The sequence below is a fragment of the Canis lupus genome, chromosome 11 (genome assembly GCF_011100685.1).
Source record: "Canis lupus familiaris isolate Mischka breed German Shepherd chromosome 11, alternate assembly UU_Cfam_GSD_1.0, whole genome shotgun sequence".
NCBI classification, from domain to species: Eukaryota; Metazoa; Chordata; class Mammalia; order Carnivora; family Canidae; genus Canis; species Canis lupus.
The window spans coordinates 28,352,177-28,379,793 of record NC_049232.1 but is presented as its reverse complement, the minus strand read 5'-3'; the positions used below and the strand labels follow the sequence as shown (position 1 = coordinate 28,379,793).

At 37.7% G+C, this 27,617-nt stretch overlaps 1 long non-coding RNA gene across 1 annotated transcript in view; it reads right to left on the bottom strand.

The window, feature by feature from the left end:
* Nucleotides 1–235: 235 nt before the first annotated feature.
* The window catches only part of LOC119874037, a 60,853-nt gene continuing 33,471 nt past the window's right edge, over nucleotides 236–27,617 (bottom strand). The window contains exon 2 of the long non-coding RNA XR_005366382.1: nucleotides 236–548. This is a non-coding gene — a long non-coding RNA (uncharacterized LOC119874037). The remainder of the gene's footprint in view (nucleotides 549–27,617) is intronic.

Here is a 27,617-nt window from a genome sequence, read left to right as displayed (position 1 = left end):
TAGCCAAATAAACATCCCTCCATTGTTTAGGCCTTTAGCAAATGTCTAAACACAATTAGGATCTATCTACCTTTACTTGGACACTTATAGTATAAACACATCATAAAATGGAATAAAGCTATTTTATATTTGATTTTGATATATATATATATATATATATATATATATATATATATATATATATTGGGTATTATCTTAATTTGGGTTCACCCAGAAGTAGACCATGAGACAAAGATTCATGTGCAAGAAGTTTATTTGAACAGTGATCCCAGGAAACTAAGGGGTGGAGAGAGACAGGAAGGATGGGGTCACAGCCAATACAGGATGGGGTGATAGCCAATATGTGTTATCATGCAAATTTCTTAGTGTGGGCAAATGAAGTTTCAACGTCCAGGGGAGCTCCAGCTGGTGCAGGACAGGCATTTCAGAGCTATTCCATGTGTGAGGTAAGGGAGATAGAGCACTGACACATCAACTTTCATCAGGCTTGGTTGAGGGCTGCTTCCTGAAACTGGTAATCCTCTGCAACTTCCAGCTTGTGAGCACACCTGCAGAGTGGTTTCTAAGCATCAGAGGAAGACATCAAGCAACAACATGTAGATGCTACTGGTTTGAAGAGATATAGGTGGGCACTGAGAACATCTGCTATACTTCATCCCTTACAATGCCCTACATTTTAAATGAACTCCTTACCATCACTGATTCTCCAAAGTGGTCACAATTTCTTTTATATTCTCCAGCTTTATTGAGATATAACACACATTTAACATTGCATAAGTTTAAGGTAAATACCATACCAAGGAAGAATGAATTTCTGTACTCCTCAGATAGAAGAGATCCAAGGTAATCAAATTGCTAACAAGTGGCTAATTGATTTCCTCAAAGAATGGTACCATAATGAGAGCTCATCATTAGTCTACTACTGATATTTTGAACATTCTTCAGTACCAGTTGGATCTGCCTTCGAAAAAGGGAGCTCACGTTGTTGTGCCTACCCACAGACTCATCTCTGCCACCCTTACTATTTTAGTCCATTACACAAGTACTAGTTTCTACAAAAATGAAATTTTGCATACCTCTACTGGACATCTATTCAACCTGGTTATTTAGCACCACCTCTGTGATAGATGTTGTCTGGTAGGCATTGATATGAGACACAAAGATTTGCACACTTTGTGCTACTCCCATGAGACTATCTACGTGCCTTTTTTCTATATCTCTTTGTCCCTACTTTTCAAATCTTGCTCCTTCCAGGGTCCTGACTAATTTACAAAAACCACTGACAATTTTCCAGGAATTTATTATCTTTACTTTAGGGCATTTCTCCTTGTCCACCTATTAAATGGTCAAAGCTCTTCTCACTGAGAGATTTTCCCCTCACCAGGACCATTCCTAGTGGTCCATTCCTAAATGTAGCTATAGTTAAGCAACAGTCCATACTGAATTGGGCCATTTTTGATCGAGGTCTGGGTACTTTCTCCCTAATTATTTGGTTACTAAAAACTCCCTGAAGCCATAGGAATGAGTTAAAAAGACTTCAGCACAATAGGACTAGGTGACTTGGGGGTTTGGGCCACCGGTACATTAAGCTGTGCCCACTGGACATTCTCAAGCTTGATCCTGAGTATAAAATTTCCATCATACAATGGATTGCTGCTGTGTTTTCCTGACATTATTACCTAATAGTTCTGACAATATTCAACTCATCATGAGCAGCTCCAATTGTATAATTACTAAATGTCCTCCATAAGACTGAGGAGCATGCCAGAAACTGCATCTCAAACAATGAATACTTTTCTGCTGCAGATGGCATGGCTTTGCTCCAGGGGTCTGTGCTATCACTCTCATTTTGGGATTTGCCAGAGACCTTGTCAAAGATACCTCTGGGATATAATAATTTGGGATCTACTGAGTCACATGATACAACCAGCTATACTTATACTGAAAAATGATACTACTGTACAGACCCCTCTTTTTTTGCACTCTATTCAATTGGTAGCCTCATGAGTCACATGATAAATGAGTTGGAACATTTCCAAATGTGTTCTGTGCTTCAAATCTGCCTACCAAGTTCATGCCTAGCTCCTAGAGTTAGGTAGTAGACTTGATTTGGGTAAAGTTTATCTCCCACCCAACTGTGTGCATGTGTCTTACCAAAGCATCCAGAACACTCACCACTTCCTGTTCCCCAAGTCCAATTAACATGATACTCCAAAAATAAAACAAATAAGATACCACAATATTGAAATATCAGCAATAATATGCCTCAAATTTTAATATAAATAGCTATTACCAAATTTTAAGGAGTAATTAGAGTCAAAAAATCAAATTTCCATGGAAGTTGAAACCTCAAATAATTAAAGTCGCAGGTTATATTACACTTGTGAGGTAAAGGTCCTTGTGAGGTAAAGGTCCCAGGACACTACAGTTGAAATTCATTCTCCTCTATTTCCTCTTCTGGTCAGCTGAGTTGCACAGGAATTTTCAATCCCTGAGTAGAGTTAGGAGCCCTTTACCAGCAACAGCACAATGGCTCTCACTGGAATATATGTAGTTTCTTTGGAACCTCTGATTTTAAATTAATTCAATGCCAAGTCTTTATTGTGCCTGAATTCTCAAAGCAGGAAATGCACTGGCCTTATACCACCATGTTTAGAAAATAAGCCACCCCCTCCAGGAATTTGCCCAAGGTCATCTAATTGGCTAGTCAAGAGCAGCACCAAGATGCAAATCCTGGGCAGGCTTCCCCAGGAACTGCCATGTTACTGATTATGCTCTCCTTACTGGTTTTAGTCTTGCCAAGATGCTGGCTAAACTATGCCAGGTGTCTCAAATATGGGATCTGTGAACTTAAGTTCATTTGGACATTAAATTCATCAAGAGATTAATTTTGACACTATATATTTGGCATTATATATTCAACTATATCTTAAAGAAAAAATATATTGTCTTTTCCTTCAGAGGATAAAGCAGTTTTCTTTGAAAAGCTGCAACTGTCACCAGATGTTATTTGAAAAGAACTTTCTTTTCTACATGGTATATTCAAAGCCTCCTAGTTTTCTTTTTAGGTCTCATGTTCTGGCACCCCAGCACTGGATGGAGTAAAGGTTCTATCTAGTGACACAGCATCTGTGTTCTCTTATGAGCAGTCATTTTCAGTGTTATACCAGTTATGCCTTTTTTCCCCTGCCTCTTAAAAAAAAAAAAAGAATTTCTGAAGCCTAAAAAACAGACTCTCGTTACTGTGCTTCCCTTATTTGTAATTAACTAACCAGGAGTCAATTTGGGACAAAATGATGGTTGATGATTCTTAAGCCTGCATACAAACCACTCCAACTCAACTGTAGCCTTCTCACATCAACCTCCTCAGCCCTGACTCCAGAATGGGATTGTGCACAGATGACCTTATACTGTCGATCTAGACATCGGGCACTGACAGTTTAAAGGCAGCTTCTTTGGTGTTCTAAAGTACATACAGAACTCAGCTGGCATTTGCTTTATAAACAACAAATATTGTCCTGCTTCCAATGCCTAAAAGGTCTGTATTTGGAAAGATACTTCTCACCATATTCTCATATTGGTTTCAGTTTTACCTGAATGGTTCATATTCAAGCAGTTGCCTGTATAAGGAAGTGTTTTTAACAGGCTTGGGCATCTGCTTAGAGAGAAAGTAAAATGTGTACTTCCTATAGGAAACTTTCTACTAGAAAGGTTGGACTATGCATATTTAGCTTCCTTTCTAAAATCACTGGTCTTATAAGTCAGCCCTTCTCCATCTCATCATGTGAGAAGTCAGTGAGGGGGAGTAGAGAGAGTCCAGTAGGGCTACAAAGAATGGAGGTTCCTCCATATGGAAGGAAAGTCTATACATAGGAACAAAACATTTTCTCCTAAAAATGGCTAGGAAGATTCCTGGAAAAATAGTGGAAATACAGTTTTGCTGTTGCTTAAAGATTTAAAGTCCATGACATGAAAAAAGAGTTCCTGTGCTCAAGAGAAAACAACAAGAAGAAACACACAGATTAGGTTAGCATCTATAGGAAATAATAGCATATCTTGTCTCTAAATCACACACACACACACACACACACACACAGATACACTCCACCCCCAACAGCCGTTATAAATTCATCCAGAACTTAACATAGTTAAGGGAAGGAAAAGAAAGAAGAGGGCAACTGGGTTTACCTTCTTTGTTCAAAATAGGCAAGTTGTAGAAACCAGAACTGATGAAGAGTAGTTTCTGCCAATGAATTATAAGAGGACATTCATGATCAAACATATCTCACCAATATATGAAAATTACCAAGTCCCTTATCCTCACATTGCCCTTTTTATTACATGGCAAAGGGAAAGTATTAATTCCTGCACTATCTACTTCACAAGACTGAGTGAAACTCATAATGCAATAAGGAAGAGTTCTATGAAGTGTGGAATGAGCCACATGTGTTTACTAATATCCCTCTTTCCATGCAAGGGATAACGTTGGTTTCTTCATTAGTTGCATGGTGGTTGGATGACTACAGGATTTCAAGCTTTGCTTGCCCATCTGCCTATCCTAGCAAAAATTTCTAATTCACTTTTAAGTTCAAAGCCCTTTGGCAACCATGATTCCCTGCAATGGATCCTAAATCAGATTTTCCCAATATTCTTTTTCTTATCCCTTTCCTTGAAGCAGATTGAAACCTGGATGACCTATTTGGGTGGCTTCTTGTCATAGTACTGGCCCTTTGCTTTCTGAATTTCATTGGGTGCCATTGCAAGCTTCCATTTTTCCCCTAACAAATATTAAGGCATTAAAAATAACCAAAGGTAACCACAATTTAGCCAGATGTACTAGACTCTATATATAAATTACTTCATCTAATCCTCATGGCAGTTCTCAGGAAGGCAAAAATCTCTGTTTTATAGATGGGGAAACTGGAAAGTTATCAATAATTGGTAAATTGTGCATGAGCGCATACACACACACACACACACACACACACATTTACCAAGGTGTATGGTAGATCTGCAGAGACTTTGTGAGGAGTACTGATACTTCTCTTGTGGAATCCCTTCTTAATCCCAGGTAGACAGTCATTAGACCATGTGCTAAATCCATATGGCCATCTGACCTGCTTCAGTACTTGGACTAAGTAATGATATCTCATTGAATCCTTAGAGTGAGTCCACATTATAAGACTTACAGGGGAAAATGCTATTTTAAATGCTGGCTGCCATTTGAGCCAGATGCTCTCAGAGGACAGCAGAATTCTCCTTGAAGAAAAAAAAATGTTCTTTTTGTAGGTAGGTCATGCTTACGAAATGTATAGCTATAGTCTGAATTAAGAATGAGAAAAAGGAATCAACTCTCTTGGTCTTCCTTGTCTTTGCTTACAAATTTTCATTAAAGAAGAAAGTCTTGACTACTGGAGATTGTTTTATAATTCTTTAATTTTACATAAGAAGAAACTAGGATCTAGATATGTTAAATAGACTTTCTCAAGGTTACAGAGCTAGCAAATGACAAGGATCATTTACTACACTAAAATCTTTCCCATTCAACAACCTTCACAGCGTTCAGCAGTAGGTGTTCAGGGGACACAGGATAAGGAAAATACATTCCCTAAATAAGAGGGCCTCAAATATGGATAAATCAAGATTATCCATAGATATAATTAAAAGTATAGTAAGTATATGCCATCTCATCAAAAAAGGTAAATACTATTATAGGTTTTAAAATAACTCAGTTTAGATGTTCCATGGGCAAAGAAGCATTTAAGACTAGAGTATATTTTTTTATGTTATTCTTAATTGTAAGCAACAAAAATTCCTATTTGAGCTGGCTTAAATAATTAGAAAATTTTTTTCATCAATACAAATCCAGAGGTAAAACAGGCTTCTCAATTGGTTGGCTCAATGACTCAATGGTATCATCTATTATATTACAATAACATTTCTGTTCCACTGTTCTAACAACTGCTTTCTAAGTCTGTTTCCCCTTATGACTATAAGATGATTGCAGTATCTTCCAGAGGGAGAGAACAAGCCACAAGGAGATCACTTGAGGAAAAGAAAGTGTTGGAAGAAGAGAGAAATCAGATCCTATCTAAGCAGAAGCAAAGAATGAAAGAATTGCAGAAACTCCCGACAATCCGGGCTAAAGCTTATGACTCTCATCAAAGTTTAGCTCAGATGTCTAAATCCAGAGTCAAATCACTCAGAAAGAGTGAAAAGGAAAGGATGGGAGAATACCAACAAGAACTAGAAGAAAGAGAAGAAAAATTAAAAAACAGGCCGCTACTGTTTGAAAGAGTTGCTCAGAAAAAATGCAAGAATGGCAGCCGAAAAGCGTTATTCTAACACCCTAAAAGCATTAGGACTATCTGATGAGTTTGTTTCAAAGAAAGGCCAAAATGGAAAAGTATTTGAGTACTTCAACAATCAAGAGATGAAGAATTTCACTGAAGATAAAGAAACCTTTGACGAAGAAGAAAAAATAGAAGAAAGAGCGAATGGGGAAGAAAATCATTTTATTGATACTGAACAGCCAGGATTCTTACAAGATAAAAAGAGGAAGCTGATGAAGAGAGTGGAGAAGAGAAATCTGTTAAGGAGTAAGAGGGAATCAGCAGGATGTCTCCTCTCTGTGCCAGTGCTGTCGATGGCAGCCCCTGACATTAGCATCCGTGATTATGGTGGGAACAACATCAATGAGACCCCTCCAACCTGTACAAGGCTCTTAAGCAAAGTCATCTGTAGCCTGGAAAGGCCAAATCCAACCAAAAGGTTGTTGGGTCAGTTGGAGAAAGGCTTTGCTTGTTCAGGTTTTTTAATCACTACATATGGTTTGCAACTTTGATCTTACTTGTATTTTTAAAAAAGCATTTGAGAATCATAGCTGTCGTAAATTGATTAATTGTTAACATATTTGCTACTTCCTTATTTGAATGGGAAAAAATGGCTTGGCATTGAGAGCAGAGAAAAGTACTGGCTTTTGGTGATTTGAAAAAATGTTTCTGGGAAGTCTGAATCAATAAATATTTTAAAATTATAAAAAATAACAATTGGAGATATATGCTTCCTTGTTCATAGTGGAAATTAAGCACCTCTGCCCCAATCATAGGTTAAAATTATTTCTTTTCTTCCTTATTATGCCAATGTGGGTCACATCGTACCCACTCTGGTCACTTCAGCCATGGTCCTTGAACAAATTACCATCCATTCCACCCCTCCTCTATAATATATAGTTATATTATAATTATAATATATAATTCCCCATTGCTATACTATAAGGTGAGTGGAAGCTAGGGTGTCAACAACATCATATTTTTAATAGGATTACAAGAAAAACTAGGAGATGGGACAATCCTAATAGAGAGGAGGGCAAGAATAAAGGCATAGAAAGAGGAAAACTCAAAGTGTGAACATCTGAGCCTGCATTAACCTGGAATATACACAAGGAGACATACAAGGTAAGGGTAGAAAAAGTTGTAATGATAGGTTTGGTTCACACTATTAAAGGGACTTGAGCATCAAGATGAGATAATTAATATTAGTCAGTGAGGATTATTAGAGGTTGTGGGGTTGTTTAACAAGAAAGAGACAATAATCAGAAAATCACTTTAGAAACCATTTCCAGAATGTTTTGGAGTGAAAAAAGATCACTTAGATGACTAATGTATTACACAAGATTAAATGCACTAAAGCTCTAAATTTAATAGAGTAGTAATAGGAAGGAGAAGAAAAATAGTAATATAAACATTGAAGAGGTAGAGTCTAAGGGGCTTTATGAGTGATGGGACATAAATAGGAAGTAAAGGCAAAGTTGAAAATAACTCAGAATCTAAGATAGAAGTGGGAATTGATCAGAAGATATTGAGGAGAGAGATTAATTCAGTTTTAAAATTCTAAGGCACTATAAGGAAACTTGCAGCAAGTAGTCAGAATTCAGGTCTGAGAGTGGGAGGAAGGTAAGAATTGAATCAATGGGAGCTTCCCATGGAGAGAGGAAGAGAGTAGTGGGAGATAAAAAGTGGGCTCAATACACAACCTCAGGTGGCTTCTACATCCTATGTATAAGCATGGACTAGGAGCTAACCGATGTGACTGAGAGGACAGAGCAGCAGCAGGACAACAGGACCTATTGCAAGCACTCCCAGGTGAGGCTATGAGGTAAAGTATGTTATACTGCACAAAGTTTAAATAGAATGAAGAGTGAGAAAGGCCTGTTCTAAGAGGTTATTTGAGTATCTGGTGACATTTCAGGGAATTTTTAGCAAAAAGAAAATGGTAGAATGAAATAGTGGATTAACTGAGTGGTTAGAAAAGTTTGATACTACTTTCTATGAGTTCCATTATAATCTATAGTATTCTGATCTGTGCCCTTACTAGCATATTTCACACTGAACTCTGAATGCTTCAGGAGTTGTGGCTATATTTTGTCTATCTTTGAGCTCCCAGTATGTAATTCAGAACTGGTGTTCTAAGCTTACAAGGGAATGTGAAGCAAAAGGAACAGATACTTGATTAAATGGAGCAGACAAAAAGAGAGGACTACTTTACAGAAAAATTAGAAATGCAAGTGAGTGTAAAAATAGCATATAGGTGGAGATGTTAATCTTGGCAAGAGGGAGGCATACTCAGAGGAGAATAGACAGAAACATTTGGAAATAGAAGAGATTTGCGTAGCTTCCTCCGGGCAGCCTCAGTTCTCTAAGAGTGTAAAGTGGGTGAGAAGTGAGACTGGAAGGAAGCCAAGAGGAGTGAGGAGATGCTGTCCAGAAGGTGTCAGAATCCAGGTCTGCACTAGCCACTGGTCTTCTTCCATCATTGGCTAGACCTGCTGTACATTCCTCTTTTAATCTTTTTTTCTGTTTGTTATAGTCTTATTGCTCTCTTCAGAGTTACCTCCACATCTTTTCAATGTTTCTAACACCTAACCTCATTTTAACCCTTCACAGTTGGAATCTGTGTGTTGGAGATCCAGGCCCTTCTCCTATGTATGGTAGCAGTTAGATTTTCACTTTGAAAAAATACAAAGGCTTTTCATTACTGTTATGGACTGAATTAAATTCCCCAAAGTTCATAGGTTGATGCCCTAACCCTCAAAATGATGGTATTCGGAGATGGAGTCTTTGGAAGGTAATTAGGATTAAATAAAGTAATAAGGGTGAGACAGCAATTCAGTGGGATTTACCCCTAATAAAGGGTAGAGGAGACACCAGAAAGCCCTCTCACTCTGTCTCCAAACACACACAGAGGAAAGGACATGTGAGGATACCCCAAGAATCTGACCATCCCCAAACCTAAAAAAGAGACCTCACTGGAAACTGAATTTTCCAGTACCTTGATCATGGACATCTAGCCTCCAGAATTAAGAGAAAATAAATTTCTGTTGTTTAAGTCACCCAGTTTGTGGTAATCTGTTATGGCAGCCCAAGCTGACTAATCACCAATAAAATGACAGGGTTTCTTTGCCAGTTCTGGAAATTGCCAAGGGTCAGGAGTATTTAGAATTGGTTCTATCCCTGGACTCTGACTAACTCAGAAGTATTGGACCAATAACTTGACCTCTCTGAGCTTCAGGTGCAGAATCCAGAGAATTAGAACAGTGAACTAAATCATCTCAAACATTTTTTCTAACTTTTCTGGCTTATGATTCCAAGAAGCAAGTTCAGTGTTGGAAGATTGGTAAACATTATAAAGTCCCCAAATGGAGACCATATCATCTCCATTACTAGAGACAGATGTTCAGTCAACTGGACCAAAGGACTTTTAAATACTCATCTAGTGCAAAGATTCTGATATTTGATAAGGTTGGTGGCAGCTACTGAGAAGCTGTAGTCAAGAAAAAACCTGGAAGGAAAAAAGTGTCATTCAGAGAAAACACCATCAATTTTTAAAACGTGAATTGCAGCCTTCTCCTCCCCTTTCCTTTGTAAACTATGATTAGGCCGTACTTTCCTCAAGTTTATAGTAATGATACCTTACACTCAGCACTGTGTATTCTGAAGAGTGTGCTTGAAAGTACTTTACCAGCTTCAAGAACACAGTCCTTTCCTAGCAGCGTGTACTGCTTGGCCCCCTCTGCTTTGCCCATCCTCCATGGTTAGTTAACCAGCAGGAATTCTTTTTAGGGCAGGGAGGCTAGAAAGAGAACTCTAAGAAGCACATTTCTACTGGCACAAAAGGAAGCACAGTCCTAGGAAGATAAAGAAGAGCACTTCATTGACTGAAGGTCTAAGTTGTGGTACACATAATACTTGATATTTTCACCTAGGTTGACTAATTCTAACTTCATTCCTTGCAAATGATCACTAAAATACTCTATAAGACAGATTAACCTATTGTTCTGTTTATGCTAATTTTTGCCCAATAATCAATATAAATGAAGCAAGTGAAACCATACAAGCTTTCACTTGACTCATCTACAAGGAGTGTACAAACTCATAATGAACAAAATGGCAGCACTTTACAATCAGGAGTCAGGGCAGCCACTATTACAGAGGAACTTCTCTCTGCTAGATGAGGAACAAGGAGGCATGGGAGGAACACTGGCTTTGAAGTCAGATAGAGTTTTCAGGATAGACAAAAATGCTAAATACAAATTTCAATGACTGCAAAGTTATGCAAAGAGCCAATACAGATCTACTTATTTTTTTTTTTACTTTTCCCAAAGTTCACACACTACCACTCTCATTGAGAGACTTATCTTTTCAAAGATGTTCCATGTTACCTAGAATTGTGTGTGAATCACATTGACAAATAGTTAAACATAAAAATGTTTCCTACATTTATATACAATTTCCAAGTCTTCAAAGTATTTTTAAGTGCTTACACATGAGTATACGATAAAGTTCATTGTCCCGTTTTATAGATGAGGAAAATGAAGTTAAAAAAAAGTTCAATGATTTGGTCTAAATCATCATTCTATAAAACATTAATAGATAATTCTCAGAAAAACAATGTATAAGAAATTTCAATCCTATAATATTTATGTAAGTTTTTATTGAAGTTTAATAAGAAAAAAAAGAAAAAGAAAAAAAGAAAAAAAAGAAAATCAGGAAAAAAATCAGAAGCATGCAGCTAAAGGAATTTTCACAGAATAAATACACCCAAAAGCCAGCAGACTGATTAAGAAACAGAACATTATCAGCACTTCTGAAATTCCCCTCATTTCCATCCTAATCAGCACTTGTAGGAATCAATGCTAAGGAAATATTCAGAAAATAGAGACTATGACTTACAAATGGAGATCTTTATTAGAGAGTTATTTAATATAGTGAAAAGTTGGAATAATTCTAAATACTCAGCTTTTGGAGAAAGCTGGTTGAATTAATTATGGTACAGTTATAGACCAGAATAATATTCACCTTTGGCCTCCCATTCAAATATAGAAAGTGAAAAGGGCTTAGTTCTTAGTCTAACAAGAAATAAATAGATAAGCTATGAAAGTATAGTTTTTAAAAACATGTCAAAGAGCTTAAAATATTTTTAAAAACTAAAATGAAAACTCTAGAAACTGAAGCCTTTTCTACAAGAGACATAAGCTGCATTTATCTTTGGCAAAGAGGCAAGAGAAAAAGGAAGTTCTCTTAGATGAGGGTGAGGACACACAAGCTATATTTTTAACAAACTTAAAGGCTGTATGTGAATTACCATGAGAAATTAAAGTCCTGATGAGGTGCCATAGAGTGAGTCTATCCCCACCTGCCAACTCTTCTATCAGCCTTCTCAAAGTCAAAGGTTTACTACACTGACAGTTGAAGGCAGGGAAGTAGAGCTCAGACAAATCCTATACGAGGCACGCGGGACATTTCTCAAGTCCAAGGTGATGACTTACTGAAGGCTAGAGACAGGCAGGAGAGCTGACAGAAATATTTCAAGATGCTTCAGGAGGCAATCCAAGCCTTTACCTAGTATACTGAATCAATCCCCCTAAAGCGAGAAACAGGGCAAGAGAAAGAAAGAAATCTCCCCAGAATTCGAACAGCCAGGGATGGAACTAAAAAACAAAGGGAATTCACTAGTGACCCAAAAATCTGTCATCCAGACAGGTAAGGTAGAGAAATTAATCACAGTTCAGAAATCTGGTAACTCCTCTCTAAAGCAAAGAAAGATCTCTAGAATTTTATGACTAAGGTTTCAGGATGACAACGAGTAAGTTCTTAACTCTGACCTCAAAACACTTAAAGCCAATAAGAAACTGAATTTAACTAAAGTTGCAACAAAGCCCAGGCCCAGATGGGTAAAAGTGAACAATTACACAGTGGATTGATTCAGCTTCCCATAGTAAAGCTCTGACAGGAAAGAAAAAAAAAAAAAAAAAAAAAAGAATGTGCCTTTTTGGAGGGGTAAATATTATTTAATTCAGTCTCTACTGCTCTTTTGTTCACAATATCCAGCATATGATCAAAGTTTATAAGACACATAAACAAAGAATAAATTTGATCCATGGTTAAGAGAGTAAATAATCAATAGAAACAGGTTCCCAAATAACCAAGATTTGGAATTACCAGGAAAGAACTTTTAAATAGATATTTAAAAGAATACATAGGGAAATGTGGAAAAATATGCATTAAAAGAGAATTTCAGAAGATAGATGGAGATAATATAAAAGAACCAAATGGAAACACCAAATATGAAAAATACAAGAAAAGAAATGAAGAACTTATTTTAAGGGCTAAATATTGGATAGAACACAGTAAAGGAAAGAATTGTTGTACCTGTTGCACTTTGGTGGCTCAGATGGTTCAGTGTCTGCTTTTGGCTCAGGTTGTGATCTCAGGGTCCTGGGATCCAGCCCTGCATTGGGCTCCCTGCTCAGCAGGTAGTCTGCTTCTCCCTCTGTCCCTTTCCTTTCTCTCTCTGTCTCTCTGTCTCTCTCACACACGAAAATAAATAAATAAAATCTTTTTACAAAATTGTTGTACTTGAATAAAAGTAAATAAAAACTATCCAAACTGAAATCCAAAAACAAAGTAAGAACTGAGCATCTGAGATTTGTTGGACAACATCAAACCACCTAATATAAAGATAATTGGATTCATAAAAGATGACACAGGACTTACACAGGATATAAACATAAACTAACTTCATGATTCCAAAACTCGTCATCACATTTAGGACATGTAAAAGGGAATTGAAGATTTAAAAAGAGAATTATGGGAAAAAAATGTTATTTGGGGTAAATCATTTTCTTTTGGAGATAGTAATGCTACATGATCCACATTTTCTCCCCATGTGAGAGGTTGATAGTAAGGAAGGTTGCATCCTAACCTTATAAGAGGTCTTCACAAAAATTATACAGAAATATTTTGTAAAGATAAAGATTAGTCAGCTCTACCTCCAACTACTCTTGTCCTCCACCCCCAGCCAATGGCAGAGAGAGAAGGGTGCCCACCGCTATCTCAAGGAAAAGAGGCTCTGTAACTTGGGAATATAGTGAACCGGATCCTAACAAGTGAAATTTTCCTGCCTGGAAAATCCATGCAGACAGCAATGGGCTGCCTAGTTGCTTTGCTGGAAATAAAGAAAAGGGACTAATTAGGTATCCTTTACTCCCAGGGCAGAGGACACTGGAGTGTTCCCACAAAAGATACAAAGAGACCTTTTCAATATAATTGCTGCAACAACTTTAAGTCATATTTTTTAACTTAGACTATGCCATAAGGAGTTGTCTTCCTTTAAAGCAGGTGAACTCTGTGCCTAATTGTTGTCATAATGAATATCACCCAGCAGAATTGGCTATCATTTCCAATTGGCTCTTTTGGGCTGTGGCAAACAAACTGAGCTGCCTGTAATTTGGGAAAGCTACAGGACAAAATGAACAGACACAGAAGAGAGTAACAACCATCTTTAAGTTTCTTTTCTTACCCCCAACATATACTGGAGCTCTGCTACCTATGAAGCACGTGCTAAGTATTTTGGGGGCACATGGACACAGATATTGTTCTTAAAAAACAAAACAATACATAATCAAATGTAGTTAGTACCATGAGGTAAACACCAATTTCTCTGGTTATTTAGGAAAAGAAGACACAATTTAGCTGAGGCTGTTTTAGAAATATGGTGGTTGCAGTGGGGGAGTATATGGGGCAAGTGGAAATGTAGAGGAAATCAAGAAGGCTTATTGTAAAAGTTGGTATTTGACCAACTTAGAAATTAGAAAGTTGATAGATTAGCAAGAATGCAGTGGCAAAGGGCACCTGGGTGGCTCAATCAGTTAAGCATCTGCCTTTGGCTCAGATCATGATCTCAGAGTCCTGGGATCAAGTCCCGCCTCAGGCTTCCTGCTCAGCAAGGAGTCTGTTTCTCCCTCTACTCTCTCTCGCTCTCATGCTCTCTCTCTCTCAAATAAATAAAATAAAATCTTTATTTTTTAAATGGGAGAAAAAAAAGAATATAGTAGCAAGGAGAAGGATTTTTTCTAGCAGAGAACAAAGCAAAGCAATATGGTATCTTGGAAACAGTGAGCTGTGGTATCAGACATATCAAACTTCAAATCCCTGCATCGCTACTTTACACTGTGTGACCTTGGCAATTTATCTCACTTTTCTTTTTTTTTTTAATTTTTTTTTAATTTTTATTTATTTATGATAGTCACACACAGATAGAGAGAGAGAGGCAGAGACACAGGCAGAGGGAGAAGCAGGCTCCATGCACCGGGAGCCCGACGTGGGATTCGATCCCGGGTCTCCAGGATCGCGCCCTGGGCCAAAGGCAGGCGCCAAACCGCTGCGCCACCCAGGGATCCCTTATCTCACTTTTCTTGATCTCAATTTCAAGATTTGTAACATAGGAGTAATAGCCCTGCTACAGTCTGAATATTTGTATTGCCCCACAATTTATGTATTGAAATCCTAATGCCCTATGTGATGGCATTCAGAGGTGGGACCTCTGAGGGTGATTAGATCACAAGTGGGATTAGTGCCCTCATAAAAAAAAGTTCTGGAGAATTCTCTTGCCCCCTTCAGCTATGTGAGGACACAGTGAGAAGTCTACACCTGGAAGAGGGCCCTCATTCAACCATGCTGGCACCCTGATCTTAGACTTTCAGCCCCCAGAAATGTAACAGATAAATTCTGTTGTTCAAAAACTACCCAGACTTGATGTTTTGTTGTAGCAGTCTGAATGGAATAAAACAAGCCTTAATTTTTAGGCCTGGCACATAAGCACCCAGTAACAGTAGTTGTGGCTGCTGTTAGTTTCAAATAAAGTCATGGGTGTGAGGAAATACAGAAGTGCATAGAAGGAACCATATAATAGAGGGGGGAAAGGAAATGAAAAAAAAAAAAAAAAAAGTAGTATCCAGATCGTGGAGCACTGAATTTGGGGCCTTATTTGGTAAGGCAATGGAGATACTTAGAGGGTTTTCAGAGGGTTCTGAGCTGTGCTTCAGGAGATATAAACTATAACCTTTTATGTTACTGTATAAAACAGTTTAGCTGCTTCTTGTATACATGTAGAATCCAAACTCACATTCTTACAAATCCAAGACAGATAACACAAACCAGTGAAGAAGGGTCAGTGATGTCCATGCAACCCAAAGGGTCAGCCAAAGAGGGAGTGGCCTATATCTAGTTTCAAGGTCATTGATTCCACATGAGAACACCAGGATATGTGCCCAGATTGTTCTGACTTTTCAGGGAAAATATGAAGCTTTATGTGACATCTCCCAGTTTTGGTATATTAGATGTTTTTAAACATCATTAGTGGATTAAACATATTGACAGTTGGCACCTGGATGGCTCAGTGGTTGAGCGTCTGCCTTTGGCTCAGGTCATGATCCCGAGGTCCTGGGATTGAGTCCCACATCAGGATCCCCGGAGGGAGCCTGCTTCTCCCACTGCCTATGTCACTGCCTCTCTCTCTTTGTGTCGCTCATGAATAAATACATAAAATCTTAAAAAAAAAAAAAAAAACCATATTGATGGAAGTAGACTACTTGTTTGAGACTTCTGGCCTAGAGATTCCCATATCTAAAAAGGATCTTTGATTTATCTTTGCACAATCAAGTTCCAGAAAATGGTTGTCTTTGTTGTTTTGGTTGTTTTTTTCCCAGAACAATAAAGAAATCTGCCCTCAATGGTGAATTCAAACCTCTAGAGAAGCAGGAAACTAGCTGACACCTTCAGAATAGCAGCTTTTTCCTGCTTCTAGCCATCATTTAAAAAAAAAAAAAAATGGGTTCCAGGCTCAATGAGAAAATTCTTATAAATTTCAACATTTCCCCCTCTGATAGTTTTGGGGCCTAAAACAGCATTTTGTGGTCAGAATATAAAGTTATTTATTATTTTACTATATAAGATTATTTCTTTGAGGTTTTTAGGGAGATTAAACCTCAAGTGATTTCCAAAATTCTCCATGATGTCAGAACATAGTTATGTGTTATCAAGGTTTTGTCACCCTCATGCCCAAGATGTAATAAGAATAGAACTAGCATTCATTGAATGTCATACAAACAAGGAAAAATAAGGAAATAGTAAAGATTAGAATAAAATTAAATCAAGTAAAGAATCAGAAAAGATTAACAAAACTAAGTGTTGGCTCTTTGAAGATAAAAACCATTAGCTAGACTAATCAAGGGAGGAAGAGAGCACCAAATAAGTAAAATTATAAATGAAAAAGGAGAGATTACAACTTATAATAAAGGATTATAAGAGACTACTATAGGGGCAGCCTGAGTAGCTCAGCAGTTTAGAGCCACTTTCAGTCCAGGGCCTGACCCTGGAGACCCAGGATTGAGTCCCACATCAGGTTCCCTGCATGGAGCCTGTTCTGCCTGTGTCTCTGCCTCTCTCTCTCTCTCTCTCTCTCTCTCTCTGTGTGTCTCATGAATAATTTTTTTAAAAAAAGAGAGAGACTACTATAAACAACTATACTGAAGAAATGACTAATTCCTAGAAACATATAACCTACCAAAAGTCAATCAGGAAGAAATAGAAACTATAAACAAAGTAAGGAAAATGAATCAGTAATCAAAAACCTCTCTCCCTCTCCCAAAAAAGGCCAGGACCAGATGGTTTTATTGGTGACGTCTACCAAACATTTATAAAGAATCAATGCCAATCCTTTCCAAGCTCTTCCCAAAAATTAAAGAAGAGGGAATACTACCAAACTCATTTTATGATACCAACATCACCCTTATACAAAAGTCAGATAAGGACATTACAAGAAAAGAAAACCACAGGCTAATACCCTTGATTAATATAGATGGATAAAATTTCAACAAAATACTAGTAAACCAAATTCAATTGCAAATTGGAAGGATCATACACCATGATCAGTGGAATGCATCCCTGTGATGCAAGGATGGCTCAACATACATAAATCAATAAATGTGATATATCACATTAATGAATGAAAGATAAAAATCATATGATCATCTTAACGATGCAGAAAAAGCATGTAACAAAACTCAACATCCATTCATGATAAACACCTTCAAGAAATGGGTATAGAAGGAACATACTTCAGCATAATAAAGACCATATATGACAAACCCATAGCTAACATCATAGTCAATGGCAAAAAACCTAAAGCATTCCCTTTAAGATCAGGAAAGGACAAGGGTACCCACTCCCACTACTCCTATTCAACACAGTACTGGAAGTCCTAACCACAGAAGTCTGGCAAGAAATAGAAATAAAAGCATCCAAATCGAAAGGAAGAAATTAAATTGTCTCTGTTTGTAGATGACATGATCTTATTTATAGAAAATTCTAGACTCCACACACATCCCAAAAAAGATTAGAACTTATAAACAAATTTAGTAAAGTTGCAGAATACAAAATCAACATATAAGAATCATTTGCATTTGTATCCATTAGCAATGAATTATTTGAAAAAGAACTAAAATAATTTCACTTACAATAGCATCAAATATAGTAAAATGCTCAAGAAAAAATGTAACCAAAAAGGTGAAAGATCCGTATGCTGAAAATTATTAGACATTGATGAAAGAAATTGAAGAAGACACAAATAAATGTAAATATATCTCATGCTCATGAAACGACTAACATTGTTAAAATATTTAAACTATCCAAAGTAATCTATAGATTCAAAGAAATCCCTATCAAGAATTCAATAGCAAAAAAAAAAAAAGAATTCAATAGCATTTTTTTACAGAAATAGGAAAAACAATCCTAAATTAATATGGAACCACAAAAGATCCTGAATAGCCAAAGCAATTCTAAGAAAGAGGAGCAAAGCTGGAGACATCATGCTTTCTGATTTCAAACTATATTACAAAGCTATCATAATCAAAGCAATATGATATTGGCATTTTTAAAAAATGCATAGATCAATGGAACAGGATACAGGGCCAGAAATAAACCCATGCATATATGGTTGATAATTTACAACAAAGGATCTAAAGAATATATCATAGGGAAAGGACATTCTCTTCAGTAAATGATGGCAAAACTGGACAGCCACAGGAAAAAGAATGAAACTAGACCACTATCTTACACCATACACAAAAGTTAACTCAAAACAGATTAAAGACTTGAACAAAAGAATTGAAACCTAATACTCCTAGAAGAAAACACAGTCAATAAGCTCCATGACATGGTCTTGGCATTATTTTTTTTTATTTGAAACCAAAAGCAAAAACAAGAAAAGTAAAAATAAGTGGGACTGCATCAAACTAGAAAGCTTCTGCTCAGCAAAAGAAATAATCAACAAAATGAAAAAGCAAACAATAGAATGGAAGAAAATATTTGCAAGTCATACATCTGATAAGGAGTTTAATATCCAAAATATATAAAGAACTCACACAACTCAATAGCAAAAATATCCACAAATAATCTAATTAAGATGGGTAAAGGACCCGAATAGACATTTTTTGAAAGAAGATACTCAAATAGCCAAAAAGTACATGAAAAGGGCCTCAACATCACCAAACACCAGGGGAATGCAGATCAAAACCACAATGAGCTATCACCTCACACCTGTTAGAATGACTATTATCAAAGAGACATGTGCTAAAAAGTGCTGGTGAGGATTGGAGAAAAGGGAACACTTGTACACTGTTGATAGTAACATAAATTGATATAACCACTATGGAAAATAGTATGCAGTTTCCTTTCAAAATGAAAGAACTACCATATAATCCAGCAATTCTACTTCTGGATATATATCCAAAGAAAATGAAATCACTATCTCAAAAAAGATACATACACCCTTATGTTCATTGTAGCATTATTTATAATAGCCAAGATATGGGAACAATCTAAGTGTCCCTCCACAGATGAATGGATAAAGAAAAAATATGATTGATACACACACACACACACACACACACACACACACACTGGATTATTATTCTGCCATTTGTAACAACATGGATGAAACTTAAGGTCATTTTGCTAACTGCAATAAGTCAGAGAAAACAAATACTGTAAGGTATCACTTATATGTGGAATCTAAAAAAGTCAAACTCCCTGAAACAAAGAATCATTACCAAGGCGGGGGCGGGGGGGGTGAGGGGTTAGGAGAAATCGAAAGATGTTGCTCAGTGGTACAGAGTCACAAAATGAATAAATTCTGGGGAATTTACAACATGTACAACATGGTGATTGAAGGTGATAATACCGTATTATATACCTAGAAGTTGCTAAAAATGTAAACTTAAAAGTTCTCACCACAAAAAAAGAAAAATTGTTACTATGTAAGGTAATGGATGTGTTAACTTCCCTTATTATTTTTTTTAAAGATTTTATTTATTTATTCATGAGAGACACAGAGAGAGAGAGAGGCAGAGACAGAGGCAGAGGGAGAAGCAGGTTCCATGCAAGAAGCCCTATGTGGGACTCGATCCGGCAACTGCAGGTTCACGACCCCAGCCAAAGGCAGATGCTCAACCGCTGAGCCACCTAGGCATCCCAACTGCCCTTATTATGGTAATCATTTTGTATTATATATATATATCAAATCATTACATTGTACTAAACTTATATAACATTATATGTCAGCTATACCTCAATAAAACTAAAGGAAAAAAATACAGACCACCATCCAATTACTAGAACTTATAAATTAAAGTGTAAATATTCAAAGAGAAGGGGAAAGACTCATGATTCCAAAATGAAGATTCCTTTTTGGCTACATGATCCAAGTCTAGGTAGAAGAAAGAAATATAACTCCCAGACTTGCTGGGAATCAAGTTTTCTCTTCCTCAGAAGCATACAAATATGAGGAACGGTGAAAATAAAATTAATAATAATAATAATAATAATAATAATAATAATAATAATAGAGGGAAAATAAAACTCTGTCTCCCCTTGGTTGTGATATGTAGGTATCTAGACAAAAATTACTGTAGACATCATTTTATTTCTTTTTTTTTCATTTTATTTCTCTTGAGGAAATTTAGAACTGTAGTCTTATTATGTCTCAAAAGGCTTTAGAACCATACACCATATAGAACACACATAGTCTCACTTTATGTACATAAGACAACAAAAGCTGGAATGGCCTGTGAAGGGTTCAAGTCCACCCCATACCCCCAACTTGAGGAATCTGGGACCCTATGAACAGTTCACTGCAGTGTTCTGACTATTCACCCTAGGAGCTTGACCTCCAGGTAGCCATTTGTGATGAACACAGCACAGGCTGAAAGGCAGGGACCCAACTGAAGCATTTATTCACAGCAGAGATACTCTTAATGTTGCAGTCCTGTAGTCTTGGCAAGCATGTCTTGGACCATCTTAGTGATTCTAGCTTCTAAAAAAGGAGGACAGTATGTGTGATGACTGACCCCTTAGAGACATGCACAAGTCACACATATTCCATCAGTCAATCCTTTCTATATAACCCCACTTAGGGATCCCTCTAAAATCCCCTAGTAACCATTCTGGTTCACTCAAGATGGTGTGAAAGAAAGGTTGTAATGTGCTCTGAGATCACTAAAAATACATTTGGTAAAGGTCAGCTCCAGCTATAACACAAAAGGCTCGGGCACCACAGGTATAGCAATTACTTGATTTAAAGCCACCCCTCTCTCCTCAAAAAATCAAACTCTGCTTCTCAGCTTTTAGACTTGCAGAACAGAGGTATTCCATAAAATACCTGAAATCTTTCAACTAACTGAATAAGAATCATATTTGGATCTACTGGAGTCCTGAGAATTAGAAATGTTCTACCTCCACTGTGTCAGGCAGTAAGGAACCAGACATGTGCAGACTGAACAACTTCCAACCTGACCACCCACTTTAGTATTAGTCAACATATATTTATTGAGCACCTACTAGTGCCAGGCATTATGATAAATGCAAAGATAAAAGACAACATATTTCCAATGAGTTGATAGTCTTCTATAAGAAATGAGGCAAATGCATAAAAATGATCATGTAAGGGAGCATATATTTATATATTAGGAGAGATATAAATTGTGAGTTCTTAAAAGATAAATGGAGATTTTATCCACAGAAAGGAAAGGAAGGTGCTCAGGTCAGAGGAAACAACTCAGGAAGAAGCGGAAAAGCACAGGATTTGTTCAGCCAACACTCTGTAGCCCATTGGGGAAGAGGGGCATGGTTAGAGTTGTATATGTTCACCAACTCCCTTTTCTCAGTGGTTGAGGGTTACTGCTTCAGGGATGTTAACTCAAGCTAAGGGATGTATGTGTTTGTGTGTTTATAGGACAAAGTAAAACGGGACTGCTGATCAGATACAAAAAATACAGGTTAAGGAGGATGCAGGAAATTCAAATGTTTAGCTTTGAGGAAATGCTGGTAGCATAAACAGAAAAAAAATCAGAACTGTGAAAGGTGTAGAGAAGAAATATTCATTTTTTTCTCTTTCAAACTTGAATTTACAATATAACTCTCTCCCACTCTGCACCATCTTACTCACTATATCAGTTACTTCCCCCAAATTGGGGCTCTGGGCCACTGGCAGCTTATAAACTCTAACATCCACTTCCAGGTCTTCTGAGACCACAGAAGCAGAATTAGAGGTCTAAAATATATCCATTGTCATCAGCTCTCAATAAACACCAGGCTTTAAAAAACAAGAACAAAAACAAACCAAACAAACAAACAAAAACTGGATAGTCTTTCTTTCCACAAAAGCACAAGCCTGTTCTCACTAGTGGGACCAATCTGGTCTGAGCAAAACATAAGGTTTCTCCCCAAATGGAGGTTAAGACTCATGCAAAAAAGAACACCTGGCTTTAATGACCTGGTCAACTGGAAGTCTTCCTTCTAAAGTGGTACCACAGGTGGTTCCCATATGTGTGTGTGTCTGTCAACATAAAAATACTCTCAATCCCTGTCAGAACAGTTATAGCATCCCCTGCTTCTATTTGAAGCACAAATGCAGTTGAAAGAATTGAGGATTTCCCCCCTATCCTTTCTAAGGTTTCTTGTTGCTATTTGTTGTTGGTTGGATGGTTGGTTGGTTGGTTGATTGGTTGGTTGGTTGGTTGGTTGGTTTTTAAAAGGGAAGTGGAGAGCCACCCTACCTCAAGTTTGGCTTAGAAACTCTACCAAGTCATCAATGACGTGGGGGTGGGATGGTATAGATTCATAGTGATTGTGCTTACTCAACTTTTGCTCTCAAGGAGGAAGGTGTACCCAGAGGGTTGTACCCCCACCTACAGGATCTCCGTGGGGAACCAAAATCACAGTGCAAGGTATTCAAACACGTAGGATTTCTACCAGGGGATAGCTAGTGTGGTGAACCCTAAGGTCGAACCACAGTAACACACAGCTGTTAACTAACTATTCAGAAATTGGGAGCAAAGAGATGGTATACTGGTAAATGAGATTGGGTAAAGGGGGTCTAGCCTGAGGGAATACCCTGATGAAAGCCCCTCTGGGTGCCAAAGGGACACTGAGCCCTACTTTGGCCTCATTGTCTTAGAGCCAGGACAATGGCTAAAATCAGCTTCATCTGTACTTTATCCACAGCCTGTTTAAATTCCTGTTGGGAGAGTTCTGATCAGAGCTAAGAGTGCCACCTATAGACACTTTAGTGCTATGTACTAGAAAACCTGAAGAAAGCCATTCACCATCAGTTGCACAAGATTTTAGTAGATCTCAAAGTATCATTGGCGAAGAAGGATGTAAGTGTGTGTGTGCACACGCACCTGAGCTTATTGTGGAAGGGAGCAAGTAATAGACCAGAAGAAAAAAATGGCCTAGATTCTGAACCTGAGGGTGGCTAGAGGGTACTAGTGACAGATTCTGCAGAATTCAGAAGAGGACTTTAGGAGAGAGGATGATCTCATCCTAACCCTGTCCTCCATCCCCACCAATACACTTAGTCTGAGCCTCTACTGGAACAAGTTCTCACCTCTTTCTGCCAGCATTTCAGGCACTTCTTTGAGGACTCTGAGCTCCTAAAAATTTGTGAAATAGTTATAAAATTTCTACCTCCATATTTCTTACTAATTTACTAACACTTCCAGTATCTAAGCAGTGACATGGCTGGTCCCTTCCTCTGCTTATCACTGGTTGGCATAGCTCTTGCCACTACCATCCCATCTCCACCACCCCATCTTGGCCCACTGGCAGCTATGAATTTTCTCAAGATTTGGCCTTTTCTTAAAAGAGCACTAAACATCAAATTGTAAATCATCAAGGCCTTAATATTTTTCTTCAGTTATTTTTAAAAATTAACATTTAAGCCAGGAGAATATACCTCTAATGGTAAAACTTTAGACAAATAGAAAAAGTATTTTGTAACACGGATTCTCCTGTGAATCCTCAAATTACATCATATGAAACTTGCCTATATATGTTTAACTTTATCACAAATACTAAATTAACACTTGCCTCTCTATGTGTTATAATGGGAATAGTCCACCAGAATTGAGTGCGAAACTCAGCTCTACCCTCTTTCAAGCTATGTGACTTGGGAAAGCCATTGAACTGTCTGAAGCATCAGTTTCCTAATCTATAAAGTGAAGGGGGAAAGAATACCCTCCTCACAGGATGAGTTACAGAGTTAATGGCTATAAATCCTTAAAGTAAATCCAGTGTCTCACACATAGTGAGTGCTCAATAAATGTTACTTGTCCTCTTGATTCCTCTCCTTCCAGGTCACTACTATTTCTGAGCCAGATTGTTTAGTGGACTTCACCGCAGTTCAAGTAGCTTCTTCCAATGACTCTCAGGTCATATTTCCCCTTATTAACAGAAGGTCATTACATTAATTAAATACTTTCCCATGCTTGTCAGTGACATTTTAATTTAAACACAAACTCTCCCCACTTCAAAAGCCTTCTTGTAAAACAGATGAGAGGAAATCATACTCTTCTGATCACAGGACCACACCATTTGGCAGGTACTAGCTTTTCTTAATGAAAAGTACCAAGACAGTGGATAGAAGGAAAAATATTTGCCAGAAACTCTAAAACATACAAGAGAGACTAAGGGGAAAGTGAGTTATAATCACATTGTTGATTCTTTTTCCCTTTTATTTCTCCTGGGAGTAGAATTCATTTTCCTGGCTCTCAATACAATGACACCATAGTGGACGCATGCATATTTTTAGAAGAGCTGTGTTATTGTTGACCTAGTACATGTGCTGCTTTTAATCATCCAAGGCATGCCTGGGTGATGGGCCTAACACAATAGGGAGGCAATGACTAGACAAATAGGCCATTTCCGGAAATGTGCAGGGACATAATCAAGCAAGAGAATTATCCAAAATTCCATCACATGCACAATACTTATCTTCTTGAGTCGGGAATGAGGGGATGTTTCTCAGTTTATTTCCCACTGAACTGACCTTTTGTTTCCCTCCCTCCCTCCCCCCTTTCAAAATATAAATAAGAGTGATTTCCTCCCCCAGTGAAGTCAGACCATCCCTGTTGCTACATCCCAGTTTGAGGGATGACATGGGAGAAGAAATGAGAGATGAGAAAGTCTGAGCTCTATCCTCAGAAACTGACACTCAGCAAGAGCAGGTAAGAACAAGATGAGGATAAAGGAGGAAGCACCACTTTCACCTACTCCTGACTCAAAGCTGGAGCCCATTTTTCTGACTACACAAGTATAACTGAAAAACAGCAAAGTGTAACCCTCACTACTTTCTGCAAAGACCTTTAACTACTGACTTTTAAGGCAGTTGCAGAGAGAAGGAGATGTGAGTGAAACACCAAAGTGGATTCGGACTCAGAGAAGCTGGAGAGGTTTGATGAGAGAATCATAGCATGGAATGGTAGGTGGCATGCTGTTTTCAGGGCTGTGAGCCTGTGGTGTTGTGGCAGCCAACACAAGGCATTGCCATCAGGCTTCCTCTCCCAATCTTCAGAGATGCCAGTGAGAGACAGGCAGGAAAGGAGGAATTGATAGCTTGCCTGTGTAATCTGGATTCACAAAAGTTTGAGATTGAAAGTAAACTACTCTGAGATCACAGACACACAGTCCCCAGCTAGTATTCCAAACACTCATTTGTTGAGAACTGAGCATATATTTCCCCCTAGGAACAGTGTCATTTGTATGGTTAATTCTAGGCTGGTCTTCATAATCCATGCTGAGTCTTAAGAAGCAGAAGCAGCAGCAGGACTCCAGTGATCTCAAATTGGGATACTCCCTATTCCCACAGAGGCAAGACATAAAATACCAGGGACTCCAGAGTCATGGGATACACATGGATATCTTCCCTGAATCAGCTGTACTTGATGATAAGTCATTTGGAACATGACATGTAGATGAGTATATGGGATAGAAGGCTAAATTCACATGAACCTTTAAAATAAAACCCAGATGTGCACAAAATCTGTAAATGGCAGTTAACTCTGTGATTACTTTATATAAATTTGCATTGTTTGAGTTGCTCTTTTCTAACATGCATGTCTACATTTATTTGGAGGAAAATAAATTTTAAGTCAATAAAGTGTGGACTTTTTAAAGAAATCTCTCAGAGAACAAATTCAAGCTATATCCCCAGACACAGTTGATTCATTGGCTCCCCTCCAACACTGAAGTCTTTCCATGAGCAAGCTTGAAAAACATGGAGATGGAAAGATCCCTGGACAGACTGGAGACTTAGAAGACCTGTGCTGAAGGCCCAGCTTCACCACAATACCAGTGATACTGAACATACTATTTCTGATTGCTTATTCATCCTATAGACATTTACTGAACACTTACTATTTGCTGGATACTGTGAACTAGGAAGTTCCTCATCCATAAAATGAGGATAGTAATATAGCATTCAGTATTATTAAGGTCAAATAAAGTACTATATAAGTACTAAACACAAAACATTCCATAACTACAGTTCTACACTGACATAGGATACTTTACAACTTGAGGCACTTTATGGATTAAGAAGAATTTCCTGGATTATTCTTTGAACCTAGCTATTATGTACACTTTCTATGCAGGGCACACTATGTTAGAGTACCAGGGAACACATCTCCCTCTCTTTCTTTCTTAGTCTCTCCCATATGACCTATGGGGGTGTCCATTCAAGAATAGAATGAAACCGCATCATAACTTTCTCTTTCCCATTTCAGACTCAATAGCTACCAATCAACTTTTCAGATAAAAAAAAGAGAATATATCAGTTCAAAGGACCCTCCTGATCCTGTAGAGCCCCATGATGAATCCAGTACTCTTTCAGTATATCACAAACCAAATCTTTACTTGGAAAGGACATTCATGTGTCAGGTGTTTACAGTCATGAGCAGCTCTGAAGAAAAGAAAAGCTAAAACAAACAGAAATGGAAATCTTTTCCACTGAAGTATATCACTGCCCTCTGGTGTTATGCTAGCCCTGATTCCTGCAAGGGAGTTTCTTGGCTGCTCAGGTCTGTATCTCAGGATGAATGCAAAGCATAGTCTTCCTAAAGGAGCTAAGCTTTGGGGGCTGAGTTTTCAAAGTTCATTGAAGCCAAAGTTCAGTGGTTTCAAAAAAAAAAAAAAAAAAAAAAAAAAAAAAAACCCTCTGCAATGAGAATAAAGAAGAAAAAGAAGCAGTAAAACAACCCCCAAACTAAAGAAAATAGTTGTTTTCATCTCAAGGAAAGCTTTTTCAGAAACTGGGGGCTAGATCCACTGGAGGAGATTATCACAAGGATGGGAATGCCATCAATGCATCTGGTTGAAACCTACTCTATATTAGGCCAAAGAAAATCACAGAGCCTTTTAATTTTTTGGTTTTTAATCCTTAGAAGGGTTGTAGGCTAGTCTAAAAAAAAGCTTTGACAAAAGCATCTAGAAGCAAAGGAACCAATGTCATGGTTAAGTTTATCAAAAGAGAATGAAGAGACTACTTCCTGACCACATCTACTCTATACAAGGCCACAGACAAAAGCCCCTTTCTCAAATGAACTCATTTATTAAGAACCTGCTATGTATGAAACACTGGAAAGGTGCTCAGGGAACTGAAATGAGAACCAATAACCCCTGAGCTCTATTTGTTCACTATGTGTTGGAAAAACAAATTTTACCAAAATAGCTTTGCAGAAGGGAATCTGTGTTAAGAGTTAACCAAAGCATGCTATGGAAGTACATAGGAGATAGACATTAATTCTGAGAGAAGATCTGAGAGAGCAAATTGAAGAAGAAATATTTTAAGATGATAAAATGAAAAGATAATATAAGTTGATGGAATTGCAGAGGTTAGTAATTTGGTAGCTAAAATAGTAATAATTGGTCAAAATGCCCAGT